The 13,225-nt window shown below is 35.9% G+C and overlaps 1 long non-coding RNA gene across 1 annotated transcript in view; it reads right to left on the bottom strand.

The window, feature by feature from the left end:
• Positions 1-4,821: 4,821 nt before the first annotated feature.
• Positions 4,822-13,225, bottom strand: part of LOC144287549 (uncharacterized) — a 70,258-nt gene continuing 61,854 nt past the window's right edge. Inside the window, exon 4 of the long non-coding RNA XR_013355332.1 lies at positions 4,822-4,965. This is a non-coding gene — a long non-coding RNA (uncharacterized LOC144287549). The remainder of the gene's footprint in view (positions 4,966-13,225) is intronic.

The following is a 13,225-nucleotide window of genomic DNA, read 5'->3' as shown; positions in this document are numbered from 1 at the left end:
TATGGTAAATAAAGATACAGAATTCATTTTAATGGTATTATTATTAGTGTTGCCAATAAAACTTTATCTGCAGTTTTCCCAAGATATTTAAGGAAGAATAAACTTATCAAATATGAATATGTACTTTTTCTATCACTTAATATGAACTAATAAAATGCATTTAATATCTGTGATTAAAATGCATGAGTTCCCTCATGATTAAATCATTCTTGGTAATAGCTAGGTTCAAATTTTAATTATTTTAACTACTTGCTTAAAACATGGAGTTTCTATTTTATGCTCTGATTCTACTCCAGATTTCATGGGGGGAGGGGGGGGGAGGAAGTATGAAAATTCAAGCTGTGAGATGGTCAGAAGGGGCTTTGGCGCCATCTTGCGGTTAATTATATTTTGGTCCTGGTTTGTTTTCTTTCCCAGTTGCTGGCCAGGCCCCACAATGAAAGCAACAACATATATTTTGAATTCTTAAATTCCATGGCAACCCAGCACATTTGTAAATATCTTTTAATAAGCACGCAGGCTAGGCATCTTCTACTTAATCATTCGATGTTCCTTCTGGCTTTCATGCATTTTCTAAAGCAATTTCTGTCTCCTGAAATGCTGCACTCTTTTATTCCCTCATCCCATATATCTGACTCTTATCTACTCTCCACTACCAAGGTGAAAATGACACTTCGTTCACAGAGCCTTCATAAACTCTTCTGTGTCTCAGTGGTTCATTTCTTTAAATAGGTATTATACCTAAAGTCAGTGAGAAAAACACAACTTGGGACCTCACTGTTTCAGTGGCAGCATGGTATTATCTGCTCAAATGATTTAGAAATATTATTTTAAACAGTTTTTATTGTATTATGAAAAGATTAAAAATATATAGAATGAAGGAGAGTGTTTCTATGGGGCCCCATGTAGCCACTACTCAGGTACACAATTACTAATTCACGGCCTTTCTTTTTATCTGTAACCTTATAGCTCAAAGTGTATTCTAGGGACCAGTAGCATTGCCTTTGCCTAAGAGCTCGCTAGGCGTGTGGATTCTCCTTGTGCCACGACAGAAGTACTGAATCCAAGTCTGCATCTTAACAAGAATCCTAAATGAATCCTAAATGTTCTTATGCATTAAAACTTGAGCAGCATTGTTCTTCAGTATGGCCCGCTTCTGTACCACTATCACACTGGATTATTTTGAAGCAAGTTCCAAGGATAATCATAATATCCTTGAAAATATTTCAGTATATGGCTCACAAAGATTAGGAATGTTTTTAAAAAACATAATCACCACCCCATTATTATACCATTAATAGACTAAATCATTATCAATAGTTTTTAATATTAAATCTTCCTATTTAAGTCTGAATGTTTTCATTTAGGATTTGTTTATTAAGATTAGGACCCAAGGCGCGCCTGGGTGGGTCAGTGTTTAAGTATCCATGTTCTGCTCAGGTCATGATCCCGGGTCCTGGAATAGAGCCCTATGTAGAGCTCCCTGCTAGGCAGGAGTCTGCTTCTCCTTCTGCTCCTCCTCCTGGTCTGGTTCTCTCTCTCTCTCTCTCTCTCAAATAAATAAATAAAGTCTTTAAAAATAAATAAATAACTTAGGATCCAAACACAGCCACATACTGCATTTGGTTGAATTGTGCCTTAAATCTGGAAAGTTGTAGGTTTCCCCCTCACAACCGTTTTCCTTTTACTTAATAATTTATTTGTTAAATAAAATGATTAATTTTGAAGAGTTTTTCATATGCAGTATCGTGCTGATTTTATGTCTAGGGTAAGAATGCATATAATAAGTCTATTTCAGTTACATACAGCCACAATAACATGGTATAACTAATTGCTCCAAAATTCTTGGCTTCACACAGCTGGACTTAATTATGTGTCTATGGTCAGTTATAGAGTAGCTAAGATGACTTACTGTTTTAATTTGTTTGGGCTGCTGTAACAAAAATACTATAAACTAGATGGCTAACAAACAACAGAAATTTATATCTCACAGTTCTGGAGGCTGGGAACTCCAAAGTCAAGGTGCTGGCAGATTCAGTGTCTGGGGAAGGCTCGCTTGCAGGCTTATAGTTGATCATCTTCTCACTATGACCTCACATGGCAGAAGGGGCAGGGAAGCTCTCTAGGGTCTCATTGATAAGGGTACAAATAACCATTCATGAGGGCTGTACCCTCACGATCTAATCATCTCCCAAAGTCCCCACCTTCCAGGACTATCGTAGTGGAGGTTAAGATTTTAATACATGGATTTTGCAGGGACATAACAATTCATTATTTTGCACTTACTGATACTGGACAAACTCTCTCATATGTTTGGGTTTAGCTTGAACAAGTAGGATGCCTTGGTTTTGTTTCTTCTGGTCTCTCATCCTTCAGAAAGTTATCCTAGGCTGATTCTCATAACACGTGTAGGAGTCAGAGAGAGCAGAAGCAAACAAGTTTCCCTTGGATGTAGGCCCAGGGTGGGGAAATGAATCCACCTTTTAATGTGAAGCATTGCAGAAACATATCCCAAAGATTGTGGAAGAAGGAGGAGTGGAGAACCAGTCTCATTTTTTTTTTTTTATTCAATTGATCACATATTTTTTTAGAATATTTTACTGCAAATTTGAAAAATAATGTCAATGCCATACCATTTCTATGGGAAGTTTCACTCACTTAAATATTAATTATTATATATTATTCCACCCTGCCAGCACCTTTACTTTGGAGGTTATTATAGGTAAAATAATATTTTTTCATATTCTAGATTTTATTCTGAGTATCTTCCTAGATGTTTAACAAGTGTTTTCCCCTTCCAGTAAAGTTAATTGTGTTTTTTGTTTATTTTCCATAGCATTATTGGTCATTCTCTCATATATTGATCAAAGCTCCATGTTAGGGGCACCTGAGTGGCTCAGTTGGTTAAGCCTCCAACTCTTGGTTTCAGCTCAGGTCATGATCTCAGGGTCCTGGGATCAAGGCCTACATCAGGCTCTACACTCTACCTGGAGTCTGCTTGAGATTCTCTCTCTCTCTCCCTCTGCCCCTCCCCCTGCTCATACTACCTCTCCCTAAAACAAATTAATATAGTTTGGAAAACTTAGGTGATACACACACACACACACACACACACTCACACATACACATTCAAGTATATAAAGGCAAAGAAAAGAAAAGCAGAAATTTGATGTCCTTATACCCTGGTGGCCATCACCATCACCATTAGTCCTTCTGCTACTCAGTAACTGAATGTCGGGATCTTCAGCTCTGGGCTGGTTTCTCATCCCTGTCTATCAGCTCGGATAAATACATACCTACTACTTTTCTTAAGGCCTCAGTAAATAGTACTCAGATTCCACAGGTATCCCAGGCAGGGTTCCATTTGGGCCAGTTTTTGCAGATGTTAGCCTGATACAACAGATCTCCATTCCAGAACACCCAACTTAACCTACCTTTGAGATACTGATTGAGGAAAATAATAGAACATATATTGTTTTTGTAGGATTCGTTAACAAGCCATTAATAAACAACACCTTATATAGAGTAAGAATTCCTAAATACAACCATTATTTATTTGAATTATTAGTAGTCAAGTTATATTAAATAATGTTTTTAAAATGTTTTATTGACAGATTGATTGATTGATTGAATGAATGATTGATTTGAGAGTGTGTGTGTGTGCACAAGTGGAGGGAGGGGCAGAGGGAGAGGAAGTGAGAGAATTTTGAGCAGACTCCACACTCAGTGAGGAGCCTGATGCAAGGCTTGATGAGACCATGAGATTGTGACCTGAGCTGAAACCAAAAGTTGGATTCTTAATGGACTAAGCCACCCAGACAACCATTAATAATGTGTTTTTATGTAATTTTCATACTGTGCTAATTAATTCAAATTTACCTAATACCACCATATGAAAATAACTTTTTATTTTAAAATATAAAGTTTTCTTTCTCTGGCTTTCCAAAAGAGATTTTTGTGGAGTTTTGTTTCTTTTTTTCTTTTTCTTTCTTCTTTTTTTTCCTGTTTTGGGGGGTGGGCTTTTGTTTTTCATTTCTCTTTTAAAAAAATTAAGTATAGTTGACACACAATGTTACATTATTTTCAGGTGTATGACCTAGTGATTCAACTTCTTTATGTTATGCTGTGTTCACCACAAGTGTAGCTCCTATCTGCCACCACACAACACTATTACAATATCACTGACTATATTCCTTATGCTGTGCTTATTCCTGTGACATACTCATTGCATAACTGGAAGCCTTTTTCTCCTACCGGCCTTCACCCACCCGCTATCCCCTTCCCTCTGGTAGTCATCAGCTTGTTTTCTGTGTTTATAGGTCTGATTTTGCTTTTTGTTTGTTTATCATTTGTTTTGTTTTTCAGATTCTACATATGAGTGAAATCATGTGGTATTTGTCGTTCTCAGTCTGACTTATTTCACTCAGTGTAATACCTTCTAGGTCCATCCGCTTGTCACAAATGGCAAAATCTCATCCTCAAAAAGAGATGTTTTGATTTGATTTCTTCATACACAATGAGCTGTTATCTTAATTATAATGCCTGGAAATTTTTTATTGCTTTTTCTTATTTAAAAGACACATTTCTTTTACAAGCAGTATTCCTGAGGAGACTAAGAAATAGATTTTAAAGTACAATTGATTGTGATTTTCTCACTTTAAATACAATACATAGTACTGGACCAGAGACCTTAATGCCAAAACTAGAGACCCTAATACCATTTTAGGTGATACCCTTAATATGTCTGTGTTACCTAGGATAATACTATATCCTATAACAAATAAACCCACAAATGTCAGTAGTTTAATTCAGAGAGGTTTATTTTCTTCTTTACGTGGAATCCAAAGATGGATATTTCTGGAACCTGTGAATTCCCCAAATTCCATGAACTCACTGCTTCAAAAGAGTATTCAGATTCTCAGGCCGACAGAGGCTGCTCCATATGCATGTCACCTCCAGGCTTCACTGACATCAACCATTATTGAACAGACAAGAGAAGAAACAGTTTGAAAACTCAGTGGGAGGTTATCATGGTCCAGGTCTGAACATATTGTTATTACTTCTACCCACATTCCATTGGCCAGAGCTGAAAGTCTCAGCCACACATAACTGAGAAGGGTTGATAAAAGTACTGTAACCATGTGCTTGGAACTAAGAGAAAAGGGATTTCATGAAAAAGTAGCTTGTGACTACCAGTGTTCTTGATACACATTGAACTGAATATGAGGTACATCAGGTGACACATAAAAATGTCATTTTTTGTGTTGGGGAAAAATAGACTGTTAATTTGAAGGTCAGTTCTCTGACTTTAGCTCTACTATAACTTAGCTTAATCTCACTAGATCTGTATTTTCTCATCTGTAAAATATTGGACCAATAAATTGATTTAACCATTGTGTGAGTCTCATATTTGTTTGAAAACCCAAGACATTCTCCCTCTCTCCTTTTTCTTTCTTATTTTTCTTTTTCTTTGAGAGAGAGAATGCAAGCAAGGGGTAGGAGGAGAGGAAGGAGAGGGATAAGCAGACTCTGTGCTGAGCGTGGAGCCCAAGGAGGGGCTTGATCTCATGACCCTGAGATCATGACCTGAGGTGAAATCAAGAGATCCTTGGCTGACTGAGTCACTGAGGTGCCCCTCCAAGACACTCTCTTAAAAATGTAAATACAGGGACAGCCAGGTGGCTCAGCAGCTGAGCATCAGCCTTTGGCTCAGGGCATGATACCAGGGTCCTAGGACTGAGTTCCCATCAGATTCCCTATAGGGAGCCTGCTTCTCCCTCTGCCTATGTCTCTGCCTCTCTTTCTATGTCTCTCATGAATAATTTTTTTAAATTATGTACATAGTACACATATACCATATTACACCTAATCCCATATAGGTTGCAGAAATCCTATAATGCAGGCCTAATATTTGTAAATATAATATAAAGAAGTTATTTTAGGAAGTAACTTCCACATCTTGCATAAGAAATGCTTTATGTTTGCTTGCTAATAATACACTAGTGAGAAAGTGTCTGCAAACATCGATGTATATATATTAATGTTTTTATTAGTGGGTGGAAGAAAGTTTGAGGAAAATGGAAAGCATTGCTGGCTGGTCAACCTTGTGTGACTTTAATAATAACTCATTGCAATGACAGTATTAGTTCATACCTATGTGAGGTACATATTTCTAATTTTGTGTCTTAATTATTTTTCAAAATGGGATAGACTTTGGGAAAAGATAGATTGATCAGATCTTTAAAAATCTGATAGATTTTGGAAATTGGGAATGTTGCCTTCATAGAAACAACACTTTTCATTTTTTTGAGTTGAATAGGGAACAGAGAAAATATATCTTTACTCTTACTTTCTTTCTCTGAGTTGCTCATATATCACAGACCATAACATGGCATGAGAAAATTGATTCCACTGGGTATAAGTATTAAGGATCAAAACAATTCCATTAATTTTATCCATTACTCTTCTTCTGTCCTAACATTTGGACTAACTGGACAATGTCAGCTATTTTTGTGGTGATAAATAATAGGGCTATTATAGAACTAAGGTGTTTTTGGATCATTCACACTTGAATTACAGGATGAAAAATGTAAGTTAAACTTAAAGGCTTTTAAAATATCAGTTTCCACCAAAATTTATAGTTAACCTATAATTTCTACTTGTATTTATGCCAATTTCATGAAAATTCTCCATTTTCTTAATTGACAACAAGATGTTTATGTAACTGCATACTACATAATACCTACGTTGTTAGTATGCACAGAATTTCTGATTCTCCATCTCCTTAGTGAGGCTAACTATTTTTTGTGAGTTATGGAAAACTGAGACCTTAATGATCTTAATGGACATGATGAGTTGCCACAGAGACGTAACTAGGTAGAAATTCTGCTCACCCCCCCCTCCCCAATTTATTCTCAGAAAATTTTATTTTCTTTTAATTCTGGAACATGTTTTTTTATGTGTGACCAAATCAAATGGAAAGACAGAGTGCACTCCTAATTTAAAAAATACTTTGGGGGTCCCTGGGTAGCTCAGTCAGTTAAGTGTCTGTCTTTGGTTCAGATCATGATCCCAGGGTCCTGGGATGGAGACTCACAGCTTCAAGCTCTTTGCTCGGCAGGAAATCTGCTTCTCACTTGTAAGTAAGTAAATAAATAAATAAAATCTTTAAAAGAATACTTTGGAAACTAATGGTAGACAATAGCTTTCAAGGATAACATCTAAGGGGCAGCCCGGGTGGCTCAGTGGTTTAGCGCCGCCTTCCGCCCAGGACGTGATCCTGGAGACCTGGGATCGTGTCCTATGTTGGGCTCCCTGTGTGGAGCCTACTTCTGTCTCTGCGCCTCTCTGTATCTCTCATGAATAAATAAATAACATATTTTTTTTTTTTTTACAAAAAGAAAGATAACATCTAAGAAATGGATGAGGGGGCAAGGGATTGTACATGGGAATAATTCTGGAGATGAGTCTTTAGCAGTTGTATTTCCAAAGTTGATGAGCAATAGAACATCCTACAAAGCTTGGAGGCCTGAAAAGGCAGAATGGATGAATGCTGATCAATACAATCAAATCCAACATGTTAGAGGGCCTCAACTTGCTCCTAACAGCAGGGTGAAAAGAGATGAGAACATTCTGAAGTGACTTGTTCCAGTAGTGAAACTGACTAAGCATATCCTGGATTTACAAAGATTATGTCTTTCTTCCTCAGATGGAATGGGCTCTGACTAAAGAGTAACTTCAACTTGGAAAAATGAAATTATTTTTTTAAACATAATGCAGGGCTTAAAAATATATTCAGTTGATTTGTTTTGTACTATATGCTTCCAAAAACAGTTTCATTTTCTGTCTCGATGTTCCTCATTAAACAGATACATTATATCCATAATAGATAAGAGGAAACTGAAGGTTTTGAGGCTATGGGAGTAGCATAATACAGCCACTATGTGGAAGAGAGGGAAGTCGATTTCAGGATTCCTGGTAAACTCTCTGATTCTATCAAACAGTGCTCCATGCCCTTATTAGTTAGGACATGTGGAGGTGGGTAAAACCAAACAAGCTTTTCTATGCAAAGATCACATTAATGATGTTATACTATGTAGTTTGGAAAGCACTGCTCTGGATAGTTCTCTGATAATCATCTTGTATCTTGAGGTAATGCTGATGATGGAAACCAAGACTTAAATTGGATAGATCAGAAATAGATTGTTTCCTCATGTCCTCAAACAGCCACCATGCATGCCTTGGACTACTTCTCTCCAGAAAATTATATGATGTTAACATCACTATTATTTTGAGTTTTCATATTAGATTATATTGAACTGAAATTCATTTTACTTTGCACACCTTATAAAAATTAAACTGTAGGGCATAATAAGAAACATTAAGTAATAAATAAATAATAGATAATATACTATGAAAAATAAGATCATACATAAAATTTTTCTGTGAATGACAGAAGTAGAGACTGGGCTCCAGGACATTGTGAGACTTTACATTATTTAGATAATTTTAGCATACCTTAAAAAAATAAAAGAATAGATCATAGAGAAGGAGGAGAAGGTCAAAGAGGAGAAAGAGGAAGAGGAGGAGTCAGAAATAGAGTAAGAAAATTGAGTAACCGGGGAGCAAGGTTGGCCGTTCACCTTCTGCACTGTGCAAGGAACATAGAGTTGTGACATAAAACTCCACTGTCTTGGTGCTTATGGCAGACATCTTTCAATGATGGAAATCTGTAAATGAAGCAATCAGAGCCTGATGCTCTGTAATATTTGAAGCATGTAAAATCACTCTCCTTATTGTGATTTGCATGCTCACAGGAAAACCTTCCGACCATGATTTGGTTTGCCAAATTGATTTTTTGGCCGCCCAAGCAAGTATTAGTTTGTGTGACAGGTATATTGCTCACTGAGGATTAGTATATTAATTTATCTGCTGATATATATTTTATTTTTTTTGTGTGAGTTTAGTTAGTGTGAGTCAGCCTGATTAAATACGGGGAACTCTGGAACCCAGATAGAAATGTATTTTTTCTAACCTGTTTGTTTCTACATTTTGCGTCTTTCTCACAGGATAGAAAAAGCTAAAAGAGTAATGCTTATAAAAGAACCTGATACAGGAACTGGCCTATAAAAGGCCCCCGCAAACGTTCTCCCAGCTTTTTCCAGCACTCACTACATGAGTGATCATTGATGAAGTGCCCAACTTCTGATTTCCTATTTCCTCATAAGTATCAAAGAAATTAGCTTAACATTGTTGAGTCTTGTGAAAAGAAAACCTATGCGATGGTTGCATATTACAAAATGTTTCACCAATCTTAGCTTTCTCCCATATGGATATATAGTGCATTCATTCCAGACATTTTTTTGTAAGAGCAGCAAAAAATAAAACGGGGGGAAGGGGGGTTGAGTTTCTGGACTGACTGTTTATCAGGTTGTTTCATCTACTACCAGTATTACAGAGTGTTTAAAACCGTATTATAGGAACACCTGGGTAGCTCAACGGTTGAGCATCTGCCTTTGACTCAGGTGTGATCCAGAATCTGAGGATCGATGGAGCCTGCTTCTCCCTCTGCCTATGTCTCTGCGTCTCTGTGTTTCTCAGGAATAAATATATAAAATCTTAAATAAAAAACATATTATAAATATTCTCAAATAGTGCTATAGATTATAGCATATGTCAGGATACAACAAGGCCAACTATAAAAAAGTCAACTCAGAAATGGTTTGTTCAAAATTAGGCTAGTTTCTATGGAACCATCAGTAAGGACAGATTCTAGTACAGTAACCTTTGTCTATTATTTGAGGACAATTTTATTATTTGTTTATTTTAAAAAATATTTTATTCATTTATTCATGAGACAGAGAGAGAGAGAGAGAGAGGCAGAGGGAGAAGTAGGCCCCATGCAGGGAGCCTGATGTGGGACTCGATCCCAGGTGTCCAGGATCATGCCCTGGGCTGAAGGCAGTGCTAAACCACTCAGCCACAAAAAGCCACTGAGGACAATTTTAGATTTTTTTTTTTTTTGCCTCCTTTTGTCTAGTTTTCATACTCTGCCCTTAGGCAGTTAAATTTTAATAATATCTGCTCTCCTTAAACATCACTTCATCCTTTCATAGGCGTTGATGAGAATCACTATTCTTAGAATCTTAAGTTCCTCTGTCATGTTAGTCTTGATAAATCATGTATATTTTCACCACTATAAGTCTGAGATCTAGGATGCACATAATCAAGAAGAATGCTATTCTCATAATTATAGCTTCTAACCTCTGATTCAGTGAGTTGACATAATCATATTCATCAAAGATGACTTACACATATATTGGGAATGTAGGACAATTTACTTTGTCATTTTGTGGAAAGATGCATCTTAGAAGTAGAATTCAGAAGGTCTGTTAATATATTGTAACCACAGTGTAAGGCCTACTACACTTACCTCCACTTACACATCTATGGATAGCATGTTGAATATCATTGAGTATGACATCTGATATTACTTTGATACTATTTTATTTCCAAAACCAATTTATAGTTATCAAACTTCCCATATTTCAGGGTAGACTTCACTTCTGTTTCTGCTATAATCTGTTTAAAAATCCAGATATATCATCTAGTCTAGATTGTTACAGAATCATTTCATCTGTCCCTGACCCAGTACATTTTTAAAAAATATTTTTTTCTAATATCTCTGAAATGTCAGTATGATGGTAAAGGATACTTTTCATCTCTGAAAAACTATTTTTTCTTAACTATTTTGATAATTATGATCAATTAGACATTTCATAAATACATAAATACATCTCTGGGTTTTATTCAGAGGAAAAAAACTCTTTTTTCTAAGTAATGTATAAGAAATAAAAACTTTTACTGATTAGTAGTATAGACATACTCAAGTGTAAACCCCATGAGAGCCTCAAGTTTATCTGATCAGTATTATTATCTGATCAGTATTATTTTCTCAGGACTCTCACAATGAACGAGAAGGTGGATGGATGCATGCATCTGTCACACACACACACACACACACACAAACACACACACAAAAGCTCTGTGCATTCTGAAGATAGGAATTTTGGAAAAAGAAATGAGAAAATTTCATTTTACACTTTCTCTAATCCTCATCAAGCACATTGCCTATGTTTGTTTTTTAAATAATTGACTTACAGTGATAGTAGTAGTAATAAAACCTATTGATTTTAGAGCAATTATGGTAAGACAGTCATTTTAAGTACTTTCGTATAGGAATTCATTTAGTATCCACATTATTAATATCCAATTTTTCAATTGAGGAGAATCAGGTATAGAAAGATAAATTATTGTACCTAAATTCAAAGAAGCAAATGATTATCAAACCATTATATAGAATCTGTGCTCTTAAGCCTAAGACTATCCTGTCTGTCAAAATTTGAGTGGGGCAGTATTTATAAATCCAATTCCTGGACACCAATCCAACATTAAAACAGATTATGCATATTTAACATTTTTTCTTATTATCTGAGAACTTTAGTAAACACTGATTTAGAATAACTCCTTAATGTAAAGGAAGTATAATGTCTTTTTCCACATTTTTTTGAGGCAGATTTAAAAAATTTTCTATTGATGCTATAAATCCACATATTTGTACTTTAGCAAGCTGGCAAGCTTGCTAGATACTGTGAATTTGGATGTATACTATAGCACTACTTTGACAATAAGTGAGACTAAAATGTATATGTTTTAAGGATCTGTATTTCATACAATAAAATTATTTTAAGTTTAATATTAAATGCAAATGAATGAAATGTAAAAGTATAGTTTTACCCATATATTTTAGATTTTAATTCCTCCAGAGAAGTATCTAAAATACATAGCATACCCACATTCAATGTACTACAAATATTATTTTGTATTTACATTTTTTTTTTTTTTTTGTATTTACATCTTGAAGTCAAGGCAGTGTTTTGAAAAATGTGATACTCAACACACCATCAATTAGTCTACAGGTCATTTTTTGGTCCCAGGGAAAGAAGGGATGAAACAATTATTCTCCTATACATTTCACAAATTTGAAATGTAAGGTTAAGGTAATTGCTAGGAGCTTCTAAGCCACCTACAAAGGTAATAACGCATAATACATTCGGGGACAAAATGAGGTTCTGGAAAATAACCTTGCCAAATTACATGCTTGACTATTCAAAGCAGTGACATATAATGTGCAAGAGCAAATAACACCAAGAGTTTGGGCTATCTGATAATTTAGCTTACAATGGGTAAACACACTAGTATGGAGAGAATATGCCATCTTTTGTAAATGTGTTTTGACACAGGAAGGAAAAATGCTTAATGACTTTTTGATCTGTTCAGCATTGAGAATATATGTTACAGGAACAGGAATATTTTCTTTAATTCTTAATACTGGACACCTGGGTGGCTCAGCAGTGGAGCATCTGCCTTGGGCCCAGGGCGTGATCCTGGAGTCCTGGGATCAAGTCCTACATTAGGCTCCCTGCATGGAGCCTGTTTCTCTCTCTGCCTATGTCTCTGCCTCTCTCTCTCTCTCTCTCTCTCTCTGTGTCTGTCATGAATAAAAAATTCCTAATACTTCTTGGTCAGTATTGACAAAAGTACTATGTGAGCAGCAGAAACCTTCATATAGACATAAAAGATTTTGCATCTGAATATCAATCCCAAAACCGCACTAATCAAAAAATAATTATCAGTCAAAAACATTCTTTTTATTTGGAGTCAGTGTTAAAAAGAATAGTGAAAGTCACTTGTTAAAATATCATGACCACTTACGTTTTCTTGGATACCTGTTTGAATAAATGGATGTAGGATCAAAACATATATATATATATATATATATAGTTTTTTTTTTTTTTTTTTTTTTTTCAAATCTGGAAGGCTCTCATGGTTAATGAAACACATGTTCTTAAGAATGTCTGAATTAGGGGGCAGCCCCATTGGCTCAGCGGTTTAGCGCCGCCTTCAGCCTGGGTGTGATCCTGGAGACCCGGGATCAAGTTCCCCGTCGGGCTCCCTGCATGGAGCCTGCTTCTCCCTCTGCCTGTGTCTCTGCCTCTCTCTCTCTCTCTCTCTCTCTCTCTCTTTCCCTCTGTGCTTCTTATGAATAAATAAATAAATAAATAAAAGAAAAATAAAAGAATGTCTGAATTAGAGGACAAAGCTACAGATATTTTCTCATGGTATTCAATACAAGGTTAAGAGAAACTAATATTTCAGTGGGCCT

This window comes from Canis aureus, chromosome 17, assembly GCF_053574225.1.
Source record: "Canis aureus isolate CA01 chromosome 17, VMU_Caureus_v.1.0, whole genome shotgun sequence".
NCBI classification, from domain to species: Eukaryota; Metazoa; Chordata; class Mammalia; order Carnivora; family Canidae; genus Canis; species Canis aureus.
This window is presented reverse-complemented; position numbering and strand designations above follow the sequence as displayed.